Source organism: Hyla sarda, chromosome 4 (assembly GCF_029499605.1).
Source record: "Hyla sarda isolate aHylSar1 chromosome 4, aHylSar1.hap1, whole genome shotgun sequence".
Classification (NCBI taxonomy): domain Eukaryota; kingdom Metazoa; phylum Chordata; class Amphibia; order Anura; family Hylidae; genus Hyla; species Hyla sarda.
In genome coordinates, this window is record NC_079192.1 from 98,971,493 (window position 1) to 98,994,867 (window position 23,375).

The window sequence follows — 23,375 nt, forward strand, 5'->3', positions numbered from 1 at the left end:
TAGCTGCTGAATACTACAGAGGAAATTATTTTCTTTTTGGAACAGAGTGTTCTCTGCTGACACCTCTGTCCATTTTAGGAACTGTCCAGAGCAGCTTATGTTTGTGATGGGGATTTTCTCCTACTCTGAACAGTTCCTAAAATGGACAGAGATGTCAGGAGAGAGCACTGTGCTCGTGATTCAGCAGAGAGCTCTGTGTTCTAAAAAGAAAATAATTTCCTCTGTAATATTCAGCAGCTAATAAGTCCTGGAAAGATTAAGATTTTTTAATAGAAGTAATTTACAAATCTGTTTAACTTTCTGGCACCAGTTGATTTAAGAAAAAAAAGTTTTCCACTGGAGTACCCCTTTAATACAGTTTAGGACAGCCATTATATAGCTCCTATAGCACAGAGCCCAAGTGGTATGCTTCAGTTTTATGTATTTTTATTATTGGATTGCTTACAAATCCGACACATTAAAAAAATACTTGAGGCAGGCTCCTTGAGATGTACTAGGGTGTTTCTACCTAGAAATAATGATTTGAGAAGAAAGTAGCTGTGTATTTGGAGGGGTTATTAACTGGCAAAAGCCCCAATGCAAAAAAACGACACATGGAGTTAAAAAAGATTACAGGTTCACATTACAAAGTTATATAACTATGCAACTCCTGCATGTTGAGCAACATTTTTTTTGGTGCTTGTATACCAATTTGAATAAAGTTTTAACATGTTGTCCAGACAGGTCAAAAGTTTAGACCGCACTGGGTCTCAGTCCTGAGACCCATTGTGATCGCAAGTTATAACCCTGTGCAATGACTCCAGGCAAAACTTACTCTACAGCAGTGTTTCCCAACCAGGGAGCCTCCAGCTGTTGCAAAAATACAACTCCCAGCATGCCTGGACAGCCGTTGGCTGTCAAGGCATGCTGGTAGTTGTAGTTGTGCAACAACTGGCGGCACCCTAGTTGGGAAAAACTGATCTAAACTTTTGTAAAAAGTTAACTCAAATGACCATCACTCTTTAAAGGGGTACTCCGGTGGAAAACTTTTTTTTCTTTTTTTTAAATCAACTGGTGCCAGAAAGTTAAACAGATTTGTAAATGACTTTTATTGAAAGATCTTAATCCTTTCAGTACTTATTAGCTGCTGAATACTACAGAGGAAATTCTTTTCTTTTTGGAACACAGTGCTCTCTGCTGACATCATGACCACAGTGCTCTCTGCTGACATCTCTGTCCATTTTAGGAACTGTCCAGAGCAGCATATGTTTTTTATGGGGATTTTCTCCTACTCTGGACAGTTCTTAAAATGGACAAAGGTGTCAGCAGAGAGCACTGTGGTCATGCTGTCAGCAAAGAGCTCTGTGTTCCAAGAAGAAAATAATTTCCTCTGTAGTATTCAGCAGCTAATAAGTACTGGAAGGATTGAGATTTTTTATTAGAAGTAATTTACAAATCTGTTTAACTTTCTGGCACCAGTTGATAAAAAAAAAAAAAGTTTTCCACCGGAGTACCCCTTTAAGACCTCTAACAGCCGGTTGTGTTCCATAATAGTGCTGTGTGCTGTCATACAAGTTTACTATATGTGCCTGGGTTTGCCTCTGAATGGAACTTTAGGGCAAACATTTATCTGACTTTTTCTATAAGGATTGTAATTATTTCTGTCATGGGGAAAGAGTTTCTATTTGTAGAGTCAGCACATCCCAATACACATAAGGTAGCCATCTGGCCACGCTGAAATAATTTGGCCAATATTTATCTGACCTGTATGGCCATCTTTTGCCTTAACAACCTTCAGCTTATCATCCATATTGTTACTCTGCTGAAAAGATTTCCTGTCTGTGTGGCATGAAAGGGGTTACTGAGTCTTACTTGTGGGCTGAGCCCTTACAACATACTCATATATTGTTTGTCATCCGCACAGGTCAGACTAAAGTTCCAGCCAACAGCAATTTGTACTCATAATTGATGTTTATATTAATCATGTCTGTCTTCTCTCCGTGATGTGCATTGTGGCCTTGTCCAGACCTATGACATTGCCTGGTAAAGATAAATGATAGGTATATCTGATTCAAGAATAATGTAAAATACATGTCTATTACATTATTGGAGATATTTCACATATTCAGCTTCATGCCTTAAAGGGGTACTCCGGTGGAAAACTTTTTTTTAAATTACAGTGGTCCCTCAACATACGATGGTAATCCGTTCCAAATGGACCATCGTTTGTTGAAACCATCGTATGTTGAGGGATCCGTGAAATGTAAAGTATAGGACAGTGGTCTACAACCTGCGGACCTCCAGATGTTGCAAAACTACAACACCCAGCATGCCCGGACAGCCGTTGGCTGTCCGGGCATGCTGGGAGTTGTAGTTTTGCAACATTTGGAGGTCCGCAGGTTGAAGACCACTGGTATTGAAGGTTATACTCACGTGTCTCCGCCGCTCCAGACCGTCACCGCTGCCCTGGATGTCGCCCTCCATCGCTGTCGCCGCGTCCCCAGGGTGTCCCCAACGCCCCGGCATCCTCGCTCTCCGTTGCCGCCATCACGTCGCTACGCACGCCGCTCCTATTGGATGACGGGACGGCGTGTGCAGCGACGTGATGACGATGATGGAGAGCGCCGACAATGCAGGGGATCCCGAAGAGGATGCGCCGGAGCCCCGAGGACAGGTAGGAGACCATCACCGGAGTACACGGGGCACCATAAAAGGCTATCCGTTGGCAGAGATGGACAGAGATGTCAGCAGAGAGCACTGTGGTCATGATGTCGGCAGAGAGCTCTGTGTTCCAAAAAGAAAATAATTTCCTCTGTAGTATTCAGCAGCTAATAAGTACTGGAAGGATTCATTCTTAAATAGAAGTCATTTACAAATCTGTTTCACTTTCTGGCACCAGTTTATTTAAAAAAATAAATAAATGTTTTCCACCGGAGTACTCCTTTAAAGGGGTGTTCCAGGGAAGTACATATAAAAAAGGCTTTAAGGCTACCATACTACCTGAATATGTGCCCTGTATATTCTGCCTGATATGCAGGGCTTCTGTGGCCCCTGTTGTCTTATCTGGTGGCTTCATATTCTTTGCTATTCTTCCCTCCCTCTTCAGCATGAATACTACACTTCCCGATGTAATGGAAAAAACTGTGTCCCTGTAGCCGAATGTGACTCCTGCAGTGATTGGTTGAGCCGTGCACACCCATGGCAACCTCTTGACTACGGGGACAGTTTTTTTTTCCTTTACAGCGGGACACAGTTGTCTCCATCACCGCTCGCTCTCACTCTATCCCCGCTAGCCACTGACTCTCTCAGCGCAGGATGGGGAGACAGTTTCTCCACCCATTTTACCGCCGCTTAGACAAACTAGAGTGCAGCGAGAAGAATGCTACACAGCCTTTCTACCACCCATGCTTTAGCTGCTGCTAGACTACAACTCCCAACATGCCTTTACAGTTAGGATATGCTGGGGATTTTAGTCTTGCAAGAGCTAGCAGGCAGATTGTAGATGTGCAGTGCAGGCGGGTAGGAGAAAAGCTGTGGAGTGCCCCATCCCGCGATGAGAGAATGAGCAGACAGCAGAGATGGACTGAGAAGGAGATGGGAGGGGGAAAATTGCCCCGCTCTAAAGAAGAAAACTGTATGTCTGTAGCCAAGGGTGTGCAGAGGGTGTGTGCAGCTCAGCCAATCGCTGCACAAGTCACATTCCGCTACAGAGACAAAGATTTCTTCAATACACCTTCTCTGAGAGCAGCTCCCACCCTCCTGCTCTGTGAGCAGAGATTCAGTGTCTGGTTGGCTAAGGCTGCACATGGCTCCCAGCTAAAGGAAGCATGACTCATCAGTACAGGGCAGAAACCAGGTGGTCTGTGTCTCTCAGGAGGGTGGGGGTTCCTTTCAGAGAGGGACTGGGACACAAAGTGGATGGCTGGGTGACGTATTTCCCTCATTTCCTGCATGTAAGTGACAAGGTGAAACTGCAACCCCGGTTTTCAGTCTGGATTAAAAAAACAGATACGGTCCAAAAATTAGCCGACCGGGTCACTCTCTTACTCTGTTCTGCTCACTCCAATGATTGGGATGTGGACTGGCAGGGATACGCCAGGGGCTGGTCATTAAATTTCCCCCCCAGATCCGGCAGCCGTATGACATAATCATGATGTGAATGTAGCCTTATAAGGGTTTTGATTTTGCCTTCCTCTGGATCAATATCCTAGAGCAGCGTTTCCCAACCAGGGTGCCTCCAGCTATTGCAAAACCACAACTCAGGCATGCTGGGAGTTGTAGTTTGGAACAGCTGGAGGCTTCCTAGGCTGAACTTCATAGACTCGTGATGGACAATACAAGACTCTCCTGCCTGTACACCTTGCAATAAATGATATACAACTGTATAATACACACTGCAGCTGATGAAGAACTTCTTTGTTACATAGTTGTTCAGTGCAGATTACTATCTCTTAGAAGCTCCACCTTCTTGTTAGTACAGTCTTCCCTGCAGACTGTATAGTGATCCCATCCTACATGGCATACGAGGCACATAATACTATTTTTAAGCCCCTACGTTCCTTGGATCCCAATGGAAAAAGTGCCCCATGTGTTGTATGTATTTGTACACAGCTGACTTAAAAAGTATGTTGCATAAATAATTGTCAATATGGACCAAAAACACAAAAAATAGGTGTCAACAAAAGCATGGAAATTGGGAAATAAGGAAAAACATGACAGTAAATGTGTGGATTTCTGTTTATTCTGTTGAAATCATTGTTTATACTTTTTTGTTCATATGGCGGAATTCTGCCAGAAATCCCAATTTTGGCACCCGCAAAAAGAATCGACATGTCCTTTCTTTCTGCGGCAAGTGCCAACTCAATCAGTCAAATACCCCACATTGTGCACTGTGCAGTGAAATCCCAGTGCTGCTCGGAAATTCCATGTGTAAACCCTGCCTAACTGTGTAAAAACTACAGCCTTATCATACAAAGGCTGTCAGAGCATGCTGGGAGTTGTAGTTTTTGCAACACAGAGTGAGAGGTTGGTGAATGCTGCTCTAAGATATTCCATGTGAGCATGCCAGCAGTTGCGGCAGTATTACTTCATTTGGCCACTAGATGTCCTTATTTAACAAGGAACATGGAGCTTGTTTTTTTAATTTACATTGGGTCCATATTTGTTATTTCTATTTAGTTGAAACAAGAAAAACTAAAATATTTGCCCTTTGCTCCAAGTTTTAGAAAATTTCAATCGGTTTTACGATGATATATTTACGTTTAACCCTTTTTCATCTAATATGCTGGTTTCTAATAAATACACTGTTCAAATAAATAAAGGGAACACTAAGACTGCTTTCACACTATAAAATTCATCCGTTAAAAGATCCGTTATAAACGTCCGTTATAAATACCCTGATAATCGGCTGTTAAACGGCCGTTACAAAATCCAATACGGCCCTTAGAAATTCCCATTATAGTCTATGGGATTGTTACATTATCCGTTTTAACACGTTATAACCCGTTATTAATAACAGACATTATTTTGTAACGGGTGAATGAACGGAAGTAATAGTACATGCACTATTTCTCCCATTACGATCTTCCGTCATAAAATAACGTCCGTTATTAATAACAGGCTATAATGGGTTAAAACAGATAATTTCCACCTATTGAGGGAGTGATGTATATACCCTCATACATAAATTAACGTGAATGCCCTTAAATGATAATTAATATTATACATACACTATCATAATCATTCATTAGGCCTAGATGTATAAAACTAAATTTTATTTAAATCACAGATAAATTTAGACATAGACATATATATAAATATAGAAAACATAAATATATCTCAGAAACAGTACAACATTGTGGTCTTCCCGGACCAGATAGCTCAGACGCGTGGACCCACAAGATCACGCACATCTTGTGGGTCCACACGTCTGAGCTATCTGGTCCGGGAAGACCATTGGGTTGAAAAACGGGGACGCACAGTCTCACTTTCTCGCATCGGTTTCATCTATCTGACTTTATCACCAGGTAACTACTATATGGAAGGGAAGTGCCTCTGTTTTTACCAGGATGGGCCAACAACACGTAACTTACAGGATTGTATCATTTTCCAAGTGTGTGTCCAGGTCTTGAATTGAACTTGCCTCTGGGGTCATCTAAACCCTATCGATATAGCCCTATCTGAACTACACGGGGATCATCTCGCTATTTTGCTGTTTCACTGTGAGACTGATATAGAGCTTTAACCTGCCTTAAGTTGGTACCATCCTGGAATGGGCCGTTCTCATACATAATATAATGGACCTACCTATGTACACTTATTGAATGAACTCAGCTCGTACGTCTGACTGTCATTATTTTTTACAGTCTTGACTCACTCACCTGTGCCCTAGTATCATGTGATTTTACTCTACTGCAGTACACCATCTGCAATACTTTATATATTTATATGATATATTTTTCTCCTCCATTCCCTGATGAACCCTAGTTATTTGCTAAGGGAGAAACGCGTTGGAAAGGGAGCACGAGATGCCATATAAATGTGATTCGTTTATGACCTATCTGTAAAGGAATGTTTACATAACCCAGTCCCTGTCCACACTTATTGATTAATGAGAGCAAGGATATAGACTAGGTAGGGCTCTCTATTGAGTAGGGGTTCACCTGTACCCTTCACCCCTCCCCTACCACATCTGTGATCTGTGACTTCCATCAGGTGGAAAGACACAATGTTGTACTGTTTCTGAGATATATTTATGTTTTCTATATTGATATATGTCTTTATGTCTAAATTTATCTGTGATTTAAATAAAGTTTCGTTTAATACATCTAGGCCTAATGAATGATTATGATAGTGTATGTAAAACAGATAATGTAAAAATCCCATAGACTATAATGGGATTTTCTAATGGCCGTATTGGATTTTGTAACGGCCAAAACAAGTAAAACAAGGTAAACAGGTAAAATGAGGCTCAGTAGTGTGTGTGGCCTCTACGTGCCCGTATGACCTCCCTACAACGCCTGGGCATGCTCCTGATGAAGTGGTGGATGGTCTCCTGAGGGATGTCCTCCCAGACCTGGTCTAAAGCATTTGCCAACTCCTGGACAGTCTGTGGTGCAACGTGGCGTTGGTGGATGGAGCGAGACATGATGTCCCAGATGTGCTCAGTCGGATTCAGGTCTGGGGAACGGGGCGGCCAGTCCATAGCATCAATGCCTTCCTCTTGCAGGAACTGCTGACACACTCCAGCCACATGAGGTCTAGCATTGTCTTGGATTAGGAGGAACCCAGGGCCAACTGCACCAGCATATGGTCTCACATGGGGCCTGAGGATCTCATCTCGGTACCTAATGGCAGTTAGGCTACCCCTGGCAAGCATAAGCTGTGCGGCTCCCCAAAGAAATGCCACCCCACACCATTACTGACCATCCGTCAAACCGGTCATGCTGGAGAATGTTGCAGGCAGAAGAAGGTTCTCCACGGCATCTCCAGACTCTGTCACGTCTGTCACGTGCTCAGTGTGAACCTGTGTGAACCTGCTTACATCTGTGAAGAACACAGGGCGCCAGTGGCGAATTTGCCAATCTTGGTGTTCTCTGACAGATGCCAAACGTCCTGCACGGTGTTGGGCTGTAAGCATAACCCCCATCTGTGGACAGCAGGCCCTCATACCACCCTCATGGAGTCTGTTTCTAACCATTTGAGTGGATACATGCACATTTGTGGCCTGCTGGAGGTCATTTTGCAGGGCTCTGGCAGTGCTTGCACAAAGGCTGCTGGGTTGTTGTCCTCCTATGGCCTCCTCCACATTTCCTGATGTACTGGCCTGTCTCCTGGTAGCGCCTCCATTCTCTGGACACTACGCTGACAGACACAGCAAACCTTCTTTCCACAGCTTGCATTGATGTGCCATCCTGGATGAGCTGCCCTACCTGAGCCACTTGTGTGGGTTGTAGACTCCATCTCATGCTACCACTAGAGTGAAAGCACCTCCAGCATTCAAAAGTGACCAAAACATCAGCCAGGAAGCATAGGATCTGAGAAGTGATCTTGCTAATTGCCTATAATTTCCACCTGTTGTCTGTTCTATTTGCACAACAGCAAGTGAAATTGATTGTCAATCAGTGTTGCTTCCTGAGTGGACAGTGTGATTTCACAGAAGTGTGATTGACTTGGAGTTATTGTGTTGTTTAACCCCTTAAGGACCGAGCCCTTTTTCACCTTAAGGACCAGAGCATTTTTTGCAATTCTGACCACTGTCACTTTAAACATTAATAACTCTGGAATGCTTTTAGTTATCATTCTGATTCCGAAATTGTTTTTTCGTGACATATTCTACTTTAACTTAGTGGTAAAATTTTGTGGTATCTTGCATCCTTTCTTGGTGAAAAATCCCCAAATTTGATGAAAAAAATGAAAATTTTCCATTTTTCTAACTTTGAAGCTCTCTGCTTGTAAGGAAAATGGATATTCAAAATAATTTTTTTTTGGGTTCACATATACAATATGTCTACTTTATGTTTGCATCATAAAATTTATGAGTTTTTACTTTTGGAAGACACCAGAGGGCTTCAAAGTTCAGCAGCAATTTTATAAATTTTTCACAAAATTTTCAAACTCGCTATTTTTCATGGACCAGTTCAGGTTTGAAGTGGATTTGAAGGGTCTTCATATTAGAAATACCCCATAAAAGACCCCATTATAAAAACTGCACCCCCCCCCAAAGTATTAAAAATGACATTCAGTAAGTGTATTAACCCTTTAGGCGTTTCACAGGAATAGCAGCAAAGTGAAGGAGAAAATTCAAAATCTTCATTTTTTACATTCGCATGTTCTTGTAGACCCAATTTTTGAATTTTTGCAAGGGATAAAAAGGAGAAAATTTTTACTTATATTTTAAACCCAATTTCTCTCGAGTAAGCACATACCTCATATGTCTATGTTAATTGTTCAGTGGGCGCAGAAGAGGGCTCAGAAGGGAAGGAGCGACAAATGGTTTTTGGGGGGCATGTCACCTTTAGGAAGCCCCTATGGTGCCAGGACAGCAAAAAAAAAAAAACATGGCATACCATTTTGGAAACTAGACCCCTCAGGGAACGTAACAAGTGGTAAAGTGAACCTTAATACCCTACAGGTGTTTCACGACTTTTGCATATGTAAAAAAAAATAATTTTTTTTTACCTAAAATGCTTGGTTTCCCAAAAATTTTACATTTTTAAAAAGGGTAATAGCAGAAAATACCCCCCAAAATTTGAAACCCAATTTCTCCCGATTCAGAAAACACCCCATATGGGGGTGAAAATTGCTCTGCTGGCGCACTACAGGTCTCAGAAGAGAAGGAGTCACATTTGGCTTTTTGAAAGCAAATTTTGCTCTGGGGGCATGCCGCATTTAGGAAGCCCCTATGGTGCCAGAACAGCAAAAAAAAAATCACATGGCATACCATTTTGGAAACTAGACCCCTTGGGGAACGTAACAAGGGGTAATGTGAACCTTAATACCCTACAGGTGTTTCACGACTTTTGCATATGTAAAAAAGATTTTTTTTTTACCTAAAATGCTTGGTTTCCCAAAATTTTTACATTTTTAAAAAGGGTAATAGCAGAAAATACCCCCCAAAATTTGAAGCCCAATTTCTCCCGATTCAGAAAACACCCCATATGGGGATGAAAAGTGCTCTGCTGGCGCACTACAGGTCTCAGAAGAGAAGGAGTCACATTTGGCTTTTTGAAAGCAAATTTTGCTCTGGGGGCATGCCGCATTTCGGAAGCCCCTATGGTGCCAGGACAGCAAAAAAAAAAAAAAACACATGGCATACCATTTTGGAAACTAGACCCCTCGGGGAACGTAACAAGGGGTTAAGTGAACCTTTATACCCCACAGGTGTTTCATGACTTTTGTATATGTAAAAAAAAAAATTTTTTTTTTACCTAAAATGCTTGTTTTCCCAAAAATTTTACATTTTTAAAAAGGGTAATAGCAGAAAATCCCCCCCAAAATTTGAAGCCCAATTTCTCCCGAGTACGGCGATACCCCATATGTGACCCTAAACTGTTGCCTTGAAATACGACAGGGCTCCAAAGTGAGAGCGCCATGTGCATTTGAGGCCTATATTAGGGACTTGCATAGGGGTGGACATAGGGGTATTCTACGCCAGTGATTCCCAAACAGGGTGCCTCCAGCTGTTGTAAAACTCCCAGCATGCCTAGACAGTCAGTGGCTATCTGGCAATACTGGGAGTAGTTGTTTTGCAACAGCTGGAGGCTCCGTTCTGGAAAAAGTGGCGTACCAGACGTTTTTCATTTTTATTGGGGAGGGGGGCTGTGTAGGGGTATGTGTATATGTAGTGTTTTTTACTTTTTATTTTGTGTTAGTGTAGTGTAGTGTTTTTAGGGTACAGTCACACGGGCGGGGGGTTCACAGTAGTTTCTCGCTGGCAGCTTGAGCTGCAGCAGAAAATTTGCTGCAGCTCAAACTTGCAGCCGGATACTTAGTGTAATCCTCCGCCCATGTGAGTGTACCCTGTACGTTCACATTGGGGGGGGGGGGGGGGGGGAACATCCAGCTGTTGCAAAACTACAACTCCCAGCATGTACGGTCTATCAGTGGTTGCTGGGAGTTGTAGTTTTGCCACCGCTGGAGGCTCCGTTTTGGAAACAGTGGCGTACCAGACGGTTTTTATTTTTATTGGGGAGGGGGGCTGTGTAGGGGTATGTGTATATGTAGTGTTTTTTACTTTTTATTTTATTTTGTGTTAGTGTAGTGTTTTTAGGGTACAGTCGCACGGGCGGAGGGTTCACAGTAGTTTCTCGCTGGCAGTTTGAAACTCAAACTTGCAGCCGGATACTTACTGTAATCCTACGCCCATGTGAGTGTACCCTGTACGTTCACATGGGGGGGGGGGGAATACCTCCAGCTGTTGCAAAACTACAACTCCCAGCATGTACGGTCTATCAGTGCATGCTGGGAGTTGTAGTTTTGCAACAGCTGGAGACACACAGGTTGTGAAACACCGAGTTTGGTAACAAACTCAGTGTTTTGCAACCAGTGTGCCTTCAGCTGTTGCAAAAGCTACAACCCCCAGCATGTACAGACAGCGGAAGGGCATGCTGGGTCTTGTAGTTATGCAACAGCCGGAGGCATACTACATTGGCTGGGGATGCTGGGGATTGTAGTTATGCAACAGCTGGAGACACACTGGTTTGCTACTTAACTCAGTGTGCCTTCAGCTGTTGCAAAACTACAACTCTCAGCAGTCACCGACAGCCAACGGGCATGCTGGGAGTTGTAGTTATGCAACCACCAGATGCACCACTACAACTCCCAGCATGCACTTTAGCTGATTGTGCAAGTTGGGAGTTGTAGTTATACAACAGCTGAAGGTACACTTTTCCATAGAAAGAATGTGCCTCCAGCTGTTGCAAAACTACAAGTCCCAGCATGCCCATAAGGGCATGCTGGGAGTTGTGGTGGTCTGCCTCCTGCTGTTGCATAACTACAGCTCCCAGCATGCCCTTTTTGCATGCTGGGAGCTGTTGCTAAGCAACAGCAGGAGGCTGTCACTCACCTCCTGCTGCTGCTCCACGATGCCGCCGCACAGGTCAGTCCCTCGCCGCCACCGTCGCTCTTGGGGCCCCGATCCCAACAGAGACGCCGGGGATCGGGGTCCCCAGCACCGGGGGTCGTCTTCCCGCACCCGCTCACGTCCTCCGGAAGAGGGGCGGAGCGGGTTGCGGGAATGACACCCGCAACAGGCGCCCTGATTGGTCGGCCGGGAATCCGGCCGACGAATCAGGGCGATCGTGAGGTGGCACCAGTGCCACCTCACCCCTGCTGGCTCTGGCTGTTCGGGGCCGTCTCTGACGGCCCCGATCAGCCAGTAATTCCGGGTCATCGGGTCACTGGAGACCCGATTGACCCGGAATCCGTCGCAGATCGCTGGACTGAATTGTCCAGCGATCTGCGGCAATCGCCGACATGGGGGGACATAATGACCCCCCTGGGCGATATGCCGGGATGCCTGCTGAACGATTTCAGCAGGCATCCGGCCCCGGCTCCCCTCCGGCTAGCGGCGGGGGCCGGAAATGCTCAGGGCGTATCCATACGCCCTCGGTCCTTAAGGACTTGGAAACGGGGGCGTATGGATACGCCCTATGTCCTTAAGGGGTTAAAGGGGTACTCCGGTGGTCAACGTGTTTTTCCGTTTTTGACTTACCCTATTTGTTTTGTTTCATTTCTATTCTTGTTGTTTAGGCGACTCTATTTCTGTTCTTTGTTGTATTTTTATCCCCCACTTTGTTTTCCTATCTTTGCTTCTATTTCCTGTTTCTTGCTGTGCTGAAAACTACAAATCCCAGCATGCCACATGCCTTGCTGGTTTGGGGCTGCTCCTTTTTTTTTTTTTTTTTGTTCCACCCTTTACCCCCCTACTATTTTCCCGGGTCAGCCCCCTTATACACAGCACACTAATATAATCAGCCTTGGTTGGGATACACTGTCATACACACTCAAAAGGGACTACAACTCCCAGCATGTGTCATTCAGGAGTCTTCAGTCTGTGGTATAACACCAGCATGCTGCCTCTGTAGTCTCCTGGGGGCTGTAGTTCACTACACCTCTGTAGGGCATACACCAGTGTTTCCCAACCAGGGTGCCTCCAGCTGTTGCAAAACTACAACTCCCAGCATGCCCTGACAGCCTTTGTGCATGCTAGGAGTTGTAGTTTTACAACAGCTGGAGGCACACTGGTTGGGAAACACTGGTGTAACATGATGTGTATGCTGAATAGGCTAGAACAGTGTTTCACAACCAGTGTACCTCCAGCTGTTGCAAATCTACAACTCCCAGCATGCCCAAAGTCTGTCAGGGCATGCTGGGAGTTGTAGTTTTGCAACAGCTGGAGGCACACTGGTTTGTAAACACTAGCATACACATGGGATAGGGACCCCTCTCACTATCCCCCACCGAACACCTCATAATAAGACACTAACTACTGTATGGTATAAAAGGCCACGGCCGTATTTATTGAGGAAATAGAATAAATAACTTTATTAATAAATAAACAAATAAATAATAATGACATCAATAAATAAATCTATAATTAAATACCATCTAGTTTAAACTCAATCAGATAACCGATAATAAAACCATCCAAACCACAGTATACTTCCACCAAAGCTGTCCACCCAGATATTCTGGGTGACACCCCAACTGGATATTATAAATGACCACCTGAAAGGTGACTTCCTCAATATACTGGCTGTGACGTGTAAGGCAATAAGGGAGGGGGGGATGGGCAGGTTCACTTATCTTCTTCTCTTCACAGAATGTGACCGCGCACCACTCTGCACCTGTATATATTTACTTGAAATTCCCGCCGTTAGAGGAAACAGCCAATCATGCAACAGGACTCACTGCTAATCTGCCCAGCAACTCGCCGGCCCTAAGAAAGAACTCGAGAGAAAAGGTTAGACAGTTAACTGTTTCAACACCAACTGACAACCTATAAAATATAATTATTAACCATATTAAACCGGGGGGAAGGAGAGCGGCCCATCCCATGGGGCCCCTGCGTTACACTCCTGGGCCTTGTCACAAACAGCAGGGACTACAACTCCCAGCATGTGTCATTCAGGAGTCCCCCCCTTCCCCTTCACATATAGGGGGAGATTTATCAAAACCTGTGCACAGGAAAACTTGCCTAGTTGCCCATAGCAACCAATCAGTTTGCTGCTTTCATTTTTATGAAGGCCAGTGAAAAACAAAAGAAGCGATCTGATTGGTTGCTATGGGCCACTGGGCAAGTTTTCCTCTGCACAGGTTTTGATAAATCTCCCCCATAGAGATCATTCCCAGTATGAGATTTCTTCCCCTGCAGTCCATACATCCCCAGCCCGGGCACCTTTTCATCCTCCCCTTCAGATAACACTTATCTTCTCTGTGAGGTCCTTCTCCTGTGCAGACCTGTGTCCTTAGAATACAGAGCAGGGGGAGGGGAGGAGCTGTGTACTCAGCTGGATGAGATGAGGGGGCGTGGCTTATTCCTCTCATGCAGACAGAGAAAAAAAAAAAGCTGTGACATCTTGTCCACAATAGACTCAGAACTGTGGACAACAGTAAAAGAAAACCCTCTGAACTACAGAACTTCCTGCCCAACAAACAGGTAAGAAACACATACATGCTGCCAAAACATATAACACATGTATATTGCAAAAAAACTAAACCTACAAAGAAGATGCCATATAGTCAAAAAAATTAACCACCGGAGTACCCCTTTAAGTGTTCCCTTTATTTTTTTTGAGCAGTGTAAGTTTTTTTTTATATTAGTTCAGTAGACTGATGCAGGTAAACAAATTTACCATTCTGTCAGGTATAAAAAAAAAAAAAAAAGAAAGAAAGAAAACATCTACTTACCTTCTGCTGCACCCCTGGTGTCCCACTGAGGTCCCCAATGCATCAATACATCACACTGCAGCTCAGCAATTGCTGGCCACAGTGATGTCCCGCCTGACAGCTGGGCAGCAATCTGACATATTAAGCCCCGGCCTATAACTTCTTCCTGGTGCAAGGGCTTAATGCGTCATCTTGCCACCGAGCAATCACTGGCCAAGGTGGGACATCACTGCGGTCAGCTATTGCTGAGCCGCAGTGTGACATGTTTACCACAGGGAATCAGAAAGAGGAGCACACTGGAGACCGCAGTGGGACACTGGTGCACTGGGGGAGCCACAGAAGGTAAGTAGATCCATGGGATCCGACCACAGCGGCCCACCTCCACCCATAGACATGAATGGAGGGGGTGTGGTGTGACATCAGGACCACGGCCGTTCGAACCCAGCATTCTGAACAGAAATGTTCAGAACGCCGGGGTGTCAGCCCAGAAGTCTAGGGGATAAGATGTTCAGGGGAAGAGTACCCCTTTAAAGGCCTCACAGTTTATCATGTTAGGTGACCCAGTGTTAGTAGAGCCCCCTGCATGTAGTTCATAATCCTGCTGTGTTTTATGATATGATGAATCTCATCATCCCCGGCAAATGGCCAGGTTACAATCTCATTGGTTGCTATGGGCAACTGGTCACCTTTTTGTCTGTACAAGTTTTGATAACTCAAAGTCCTAATGGGGACTTTGTGGAGATATTCAATAGTTGCTTCACCACTGAGCATTGTTCTCTGTCCGCACACCACGATTGATTGTTTGTGATGTATAAGTGTGAAAAGATGACCTGACCTGACAGATCTACTTTAAGGGTAGGGTCACATGTGCCATATTTTGCTACGGATTTGCTGCTGCATATTTTCCTACCTTGATGTCAATGGGTACGAAAATCAGCCCCAGAAAATACACAGCTGACCCTACCCTTAAAATAACTTTTGAAGCCCTTTTTAGTTTTTTTTTTTTTTAAACTAATTTAGTTTAAAGAGGTTATCTAGGACAACAACATTGATATTCGATTAGGGGGAGTCTGAGCACCTCACCTGATAAGAGGACTGATGGGGCTGCAGCACTCCATCCCATTCATTTTGGCTGCTATTTCTGCTCCATCCTATTCTCCTGAATAAGAGGAATCTGCTAATCTGAAGAAAGCAATTTCCTGTGATTTCTGCCTCTATTTTATATTACACTTATCCTCCTTGGTAGTATTTTGTTAAAGGTAATCTGTCACCAGTGTCACTCGTAGTACCTCGCTGTTACAGGCTAATAGTGCGGGCAACGCTGATTCCAAGAAATATGTAAATTAAATTATAATGTGGAGTCATTATGGGTAGAAATATATAGAGAGAGAAATAATAAAATACTGATAGGGGTTTGCTATAAGCTGCCAAAAGTAGCAGAAGCGGCAGAAGAACAATTATTGAGGCAAATAAATAAGGCAAAAAATCACACCGAGGTGGTCATTATGGGTGGGCTTTAACTATACCAACATATACTGAGAAAGAGAGCTGTGACACTCATAAAGGAAACAGGTTTCTGACTATAGCTAAAGACAATTATCTGTCCCAAATGGTGCAGGGCTCGACCAGAGGGGGCGCCCTACTAGACTTAATAATAACCAACAGACCTGACAGAGTAACTAATGTGCAGGTAAAAGGATACCTAGGAAATTATAATTTGTTCTTCAATAAGGGAATCTCTCGAGGGGCCACAAAAACAATGAACTTTAGGAAGGCAAAGTTTGATCAACTCAGAGAAGCCCTTAATATTATGAAGTACAATAATATTGAGTATAGAATATCCCGCTAAGTATAGAAACTTGGGATATTCTCATTGTGAGGGGTACATACAGTATCTCACATAAGCGAGTCCACTCCTCACATTTTTGTAAATAATTTATTGTATCTTTTCATGTGACAACGCTGAACAAATGACTCTGCTACAATGTAAAGTAATGAGTGCACAGCCTGTATAACAGTGTTTAATGGTGTGTCCCCTTAACCCCTTAAGGACCAAGGACGTACCGGTACGTCCTTGGTCCTGCTCTTCTCATATAACGCGGGGCTACACAGTAACCCCGCGTCATATCATGGCGGGCCCGGCGTCATAGTGAAGCCGGGACCCGCCTCTAATAGCGCGCAGCGCCGATCGCGGCGCAGCGCGCTATTAACCCTTTAGCCGCGCGCTCAAAGCTGAGCCATGCGGCTAAAAGTGAAAGTGAAAGTTCCCGGCTAGCTCAGTCGGGCTGTTCGGGATAGCCGCGGCTAATCGCGGCATCCCAAACAGCTGACAGGACAGCGGGAGGGCCCCTTCCTGCCTCCTCGCTGTCCGATCGCCGAATGACTGCTCAGTGCCTGAGATCCAGGCATGAGCAGTCATCCGGCAGAATCGTTGATCACTGGTTTCTTATGAGAAACCAGTGATCAACATAGAAGATCAGTGTGTGCAGTGTTATAGGTCCCTATGGGACCTATAACACTGCACAAAAAAAGTGAAAAAAAAAAGTGAATAAAGATCATTTAACTCCTCCCCTATTAAAAGTTTGAATCACCCCCCTTTTCCAATAAAAAAAAAAACACAGTGTAAATAAAAATTAAAATAAACATATGTGGTATCACCGCGTGCGGAAATGTCCGAATTATAAAAATATATCATTAATTAAACCGCTCGGTCAATGGCGTGCGCGCAAAAAAATTCCAAAGTCCAAAATAGTGCATTTTTGGTCACTTTTTATATCATTTAAAAATGAATAAAAAGTGATCAATAAGTCCTATCAATGCAAAAATGGTACCGTTAAAAACTTCAGATCACGGCGCAAAAAATGAGCCCTCATACCGCCCCATACACGGAAAAATAAAAAAGTTATAGGGGTCAGAAGATGACAATTTTAAACGTATTAATTTTCCTGCATGTAGTTATGATTTTTTCCAGAAGTCCGACAAAATCAAACCTATATAAGTAGGGTATCATTTTAATCGTATGGACCTACAGAATACATATCAGGTGTCATTTTTACCGAAAAATGTACTACGTAGAAACGGAAGCCCCCAAAAGTTACAAAACAGCGTTTTTTTTTCAATTTTGTCGCACAATGATTTTTTTTCCCGCTTCACCATAGATTTTTGGGCAAAATGACTGACGTCATTACAAAGTAGAATTGGTGGCGCAAAAAATAAGCCATCATATGGATTTTTAGGTGTAAATTTGAAAGAGTTATGATTTTTTAAAGGCAAGGAGCAAAAAACGAAAATGCAAAAACGGAAAAACCTCCGGTCCTTAAGGGGTTAAAGGGTTACTCCGCTTAAAGGGTTACTCCGCTACCCAGCGTCCGGTTACTCCGCTACTCAGCGTCACGCCTCGTCATGTGACGTCACGTCACGTCCCCTCAATGCAAGTCCTTCCCATAGACTTTCATTGAGGGGGCAGGCCATGATGTCATGAGGGGGTGGGCGTGAACACGGAAGCCTGCACACAGCGTTCGGAACTCAATTTTCCGGACGCAGGGGAGTGGAGTAACCCTTCAATATAACTCAACACACTCCATTAAAGGGGTACTCCACTGGAAAACATTTTCTTTTAAATCAACTGGTGCCAGAAAGTTAAACAGATTCATCATGGCAACATGGCAACTCATGACAAAGAACTCTCTGAGGATCTGAAAAAAAAGAATTATTGCTCTACATAAAGATGGTCTAGGCTTTATGAAGACTGACAAAACCCTAAAACTGAGCTGCAGCATGGTGGGCAATACCAAACAGCGGTCTTACAAGACAGGTTCCACTGAGAAAAGTTCTCACCTTGGTTGAACAAAGAAGTTGAGTTCACATGCTCAGCATCAAATCCAGAGGTTATCTTTGGGAAATAGATGTATGAGTGCTACAGAGGTTAAAGGGATGGGGGGGGGGGGGGGGTCATCCCAGAAGGAAGACTCTTTTGAAGATAAAGCACAAGAAAGCAGGCAAACAGTTTGCTGAAGGCGAGAAGACTTAGGACATGAATTACTGGAACCATGTTCTGTCCTGTGGTCCAATTAGACCAAGATATACTTATTTGGTTCAGATGGTGCCAAGCTTGTGTGGTGGCAACCAGTTGAGGAGTACAAAGTGTCTTGCCTACAGTCAAGCATAGTGGTGGGAGTGTCATGGTCTGGGCCTGCATGAGTGCTTCTTGCACTGGGAAGCTACAGTTTATTGAGGGAACTGTGAATGCCAACATGTACTGTGACATGATGAAGCAGCTTATGATCGCCTCCCTTTGGAGACTGGGCTGCAGGGCAGTATTCCAATCCAAAACACCAAGACAACCACTTCTAAAGAAGTTGAGGGTAAAGGAGAAGTACTGGCCAAGCATGTCTCCAGATCTAAACCTTATTGAGCATCTGTGGGTTATCTTCTAATGGAAGGCGGGGTAGCACAAGGTCTCTAACATCTACCAGAGCTCTGGTGAACTCCATGCCCAAGAGGCTTAAGGCAGTGCTGGGAAATAATGGTGGTCACACAAAATATTAACACTTTCGGCCCAATTTGGACATTTTGATTCAAGGGTGTACTTACTTTTGTTTCCAAGGTTTAGACATTAATGGCTGTGTGTGGATTTATTTTGAGGGAACACAACATTAAAGGAAAAGTCACAAATAGAGGAAAGATTGGGGTTGCACCACTGTACGGGACGCAGGAATATCAAGCTAATATTGAAACCAAGAGTGGAGAAAAAAACTCTGAGGGTGCACAATGCCTTGAAAAAAAATAGTGTGACAAAATCTAAAATACAGTAGAAAAGTGGCATACATGGCACTCACCTCTAAAATATAATTCTTTATTTCAATCCATTAAAATCAGCTATTCTCAGGCAGGGTAGAATAAAAAAAAACGCCACAGTCGTGGCTGGGCAGGCTCCTTCTCTTCTGAGCATTGTAGTGCACCCGCAGAGCACTTTACATCCACATATGGGATATGTTCTTACTCAGAAGAATTGGGGTTACAAATAAAAAAAAAAATTCTATTCTCCTTTGTGAAAATGAAAAATTTAGGGTAACACCAGCATTTTAGTGAATTTTTTTTATTTATTTTCACATCCAACTTTAACTAAAATGTGTGGGGTGTTAAGGCTCACTATACCCCTTCTTACATTCTGTGAGGGGTGTAGTTTCCAAAATGGGGTCACATGTCGGTATTTATTGTGTTGAGTTTATGTCAGAACTGCTGTAAAATCAGCAAATCGCCAATTTAGGTCTCAAATCTACATAGTGCACCCTAGTGCATTTTACGCCCACATATGGGGTATTCCCGTACTCAGGAGAAATTGCGTTACAAATTTTGGGGTCTTTTTTTTCCTTTTACCACTTGTGAAATTAAAAGTATGGGGCAACACCAGCATGTTAGTGTAAAAAAATAAAATTTTATTACACTAACATGCTGGTGTAGACCCCAACTTTACCTTTTCATAAGAGGTAAAAGGAGAAAAAAATGCCCCCCAAAATTTGTAATGCAATTTCTCCCCATATGTGGCACTAAACTATTTCCTTGTAATACGACAGGGCTCCAAAGTGAGAGAGCGCCATGCGCATTTGAGGCCTATTTTGGGGATTTGCATCCGCCACCGAAATACCCTAAAGCAGTGTTTCCCAAACAGGGTGTCTTCAGCTGTTGCAAAACTCCCAGCATGCTTGGACAGTCAGTGGCTATCCGGCAATACTGGGAGTTGTTGTCTTTCAACAGCTGGAGGCTTCATTTTGGAAACAGTGCCTTTTTTTTATTGGGGGGGGGGGGGGGGGGGACTGTGTAGGGGAATATGTATATGTAATGTTTTACTTTTTATTTTGTGTAGTGTAGGGTTTTTAGGGTACATTAACACTGGCGGGGGTTTACAGTGAATTTCTCACTGGGAGTTTGAGCTGCGGTGGAAAATTTGCGGCATCTCAAACTTGCAGCAGAAAACTCGTTGTAAACCCGCCCGTATGAATGTACCCTGTACATTCACATGGGGAGGGGGGGGGTTGTAGTTTTGCAACAGCTGGAGGCACACTGCTACAACTCCCAGCATGCCCTTTGGTAGTCTGTGCATGCTGGTAGTTGTAGTTATGCAACAGCTGGGTGCACACTTTTTCATAGAAAAAATGTGCCTCCAGCTGTTGCATAATTACAACCCCGAGCATGCACAGAAAACCAAAGCACATGCTGGGAGTTGTAGTTGGAACTTCAGCTGTTGCCAAACTACAACTCCCAGCATGCCCTTTGGCTGTGCATGCTAAGAGTTGTTGCTAAGCAACAGCAGGAGGTGAACAGGCCTCACCTCCTGCTGTATCCTGCCGCCGGGACCAGCGCCGCTGCTGCCACTGCTCCTGCCATCGGGACAGCCACCGCCGCTCCTGAGGGGACCCCCACCGGACCAGGGAGAGGTAAGAGAACCCCGCCAGAGACCCGATTGACCCAGATTTGCCGCAAATTGCTGGTCTCAGGACCCCCCCAGGGGTTTGCACGCGGTGTCTGCTGATAGATATCAGCAGTCACACCGGTCCGGTCCCTGCCTGACGCACGGTGGGGACCGAAATTCCCACGGGCGTACAGGTACGCCCTGGGTCCTTAACCCCTTAAGGACTGAGCCATTTTTCACCTTAGGAACTGAGCTCTTTTTCCCAATTCTAATCCCCATCACTTTAAGCGTTAATAACTCTAAACGCTTTTACCGAATATTCTGATTCTGAGATTGTTTTTACGTGACATATTCTACTTTATTTTGATGGTAAATTTTTGGCATTACTTGCATCCTTTCTTGGTGAAAAATCCCAAAATGTAATGAAAATTTTGAAAATTTAGCATTTTTCTAACTTTGAAGCTCTCTGCTTGTAAGGAAAATGGATATTCCAAATAAATTTTATTTTTATTCACAAATACAATATGTCCACTTTATGTTGGCATCATAAAATGGACATATTTTTACTTTTTGAAAAGCTTCAAAGTAGAGCAGCAATTTTCAAAAATTTCATGAAAATTGCTAAATCTGAAGGGACAGATGTTACAGAACTACAACTCCCAGCATGCCTGGGTGGTCTAGGCATGCTGAGAGTTGTAGTTTGGCAATATCTGGAGGGCTACCGTTTGGGCCCCACTGTAACAGTGATCACCAAACTGTGACCCTCCAGATGTTGCAAAACTACAACTCCCAGGATGCCCAGACAGCCTTTGGCTGTCTGCGCATGCTGGGAGTTGCAGTCCGGCCTTCCTAGTGGTTGCAACAGTAAAGATCACTTTACTTTCACTTTCATTTCTCCACCCCCCCCCCCCCCCCCCCCCCACCGTCGATTCCCTACCTGAGCCGTGAACTCCGGTGGATGTCTGCGATGATCACCGGGTCCCACGCATCTGGTCCTCAGGTAAAGGCCTCCCTCTTCTCCCCCCCCCCCATTCTGCCTGATATCCAGGGTTGGGCAGAATGGGGGGTTTCCATGGCAACCCCCTGTCCTGCGCTGCCATTGGTCAGAACTCAGTTCTGACTAATGGCAGGGGATAGGAGGAGATCGCAGCACTGCGACCTCTCTCCTATCCCTTAGGATGATCGGGGCTGTCATTGACAACTCTGATCATCCCTATTTTACGGGTGAACGGGTCACCAGAGTCCCGATCAGCCCGGAATTGGAGAAAATCGCATGTCAATTCAGACATGTGATTTTCTCCGATCGCCGACATGGGGGGTCTCAGGAACCCCCTTGGCGATGTGCCGGGATGCCTGCTGAAAGATTTCAACAGGCATCCCGATCCGGTCTCCAACCGGCTAGCGGCGGGGACCGGAATTCCCACGGGCGTATCCATGCGCCCTCAGTCCTTAAGGACTTTAAAACGGGGGCATATGGATACGCCTGCCGTCCTTAACAGGTTAAGTACCAGGGTGTCAGGGCGTACCTGTACACCCTGGGTCCCTAAGTGGTTAATGACCAGGCTCTTTTTTTTAATTTTATTTGACTGGTTCTCTTTAAATGGTCATAACTTCAGAACACTTTTTCTGAGCGGAGCGATTCTGAGACACATGCAAACATTTTTGTGAAAAACTCCAAAATATTGTGAAAACTGGAAAATTTCTGGCATTTTTTAATTAAGTTTTTTTTTATGGTGTTCATTGTGCGGTAAAAGTGATGTAATATTTATTCTGTGGGTCGGTACGATTATGGTGATACCCATTTTATATAGTTTTCTATGTTCTTATTCCTTTTCTGAGCAAAATTCCTTTTCTGCCATTCATATTTTAACAGCTGTAACTTTTAAATTTTTCGTCCAACACCATAGAATGAGGGTTTATATTTTGTGGGATGAGCTGTACTTCATATTGGTCTCATTTTTGCAATACATGCTACCTTTTGATCTTTTTTATTTTGCTATTTGTACCAAAATTGGTGAATTTTGCGCTTTTTTGTTGTTGTTTTTCGACAGCGTTCACCGTGCCGGATAATTTATTATAGTTTTATAGTACACGTCATTACGGACGTGGCAATACCTATTATGTATATGATTTGTGTTTTTGATCTTTTTTGGTGATAATACAGGGCTTTTATTGGGAAAGGGGAATTTTTTTTTTTTACACTTCATATTTTTAGTGAAGAACTTTTTATTTGATGTTTTACACTTTTTACAGGTTATACTATGCTGCAATACATTTGTACTGCAGCACAGTATGACCTGATCAGCTGCACACAGTACAGCCTGTGCGATTCAGCCTCTGGCTGGATCTCACAGGCTACTGAAGTAGGCATACAGAAGGTCATCAGCTGCTAATACAGTGAAGGAGTTTAAACATGCATGGGATAAGCCTAAGGATATCCTTCATATAAGATAGGGCAAGGGACTATTCATAGTATTCAGATTATTAGGCAGACTAGATGGGCCAAATGGTTCCTATCTGCCGACACATTCTATGTTTCTATCTGACCTCCTGCTGCCATAGCAACCGACGGCGGCCCGCGTGCGTATTGCGG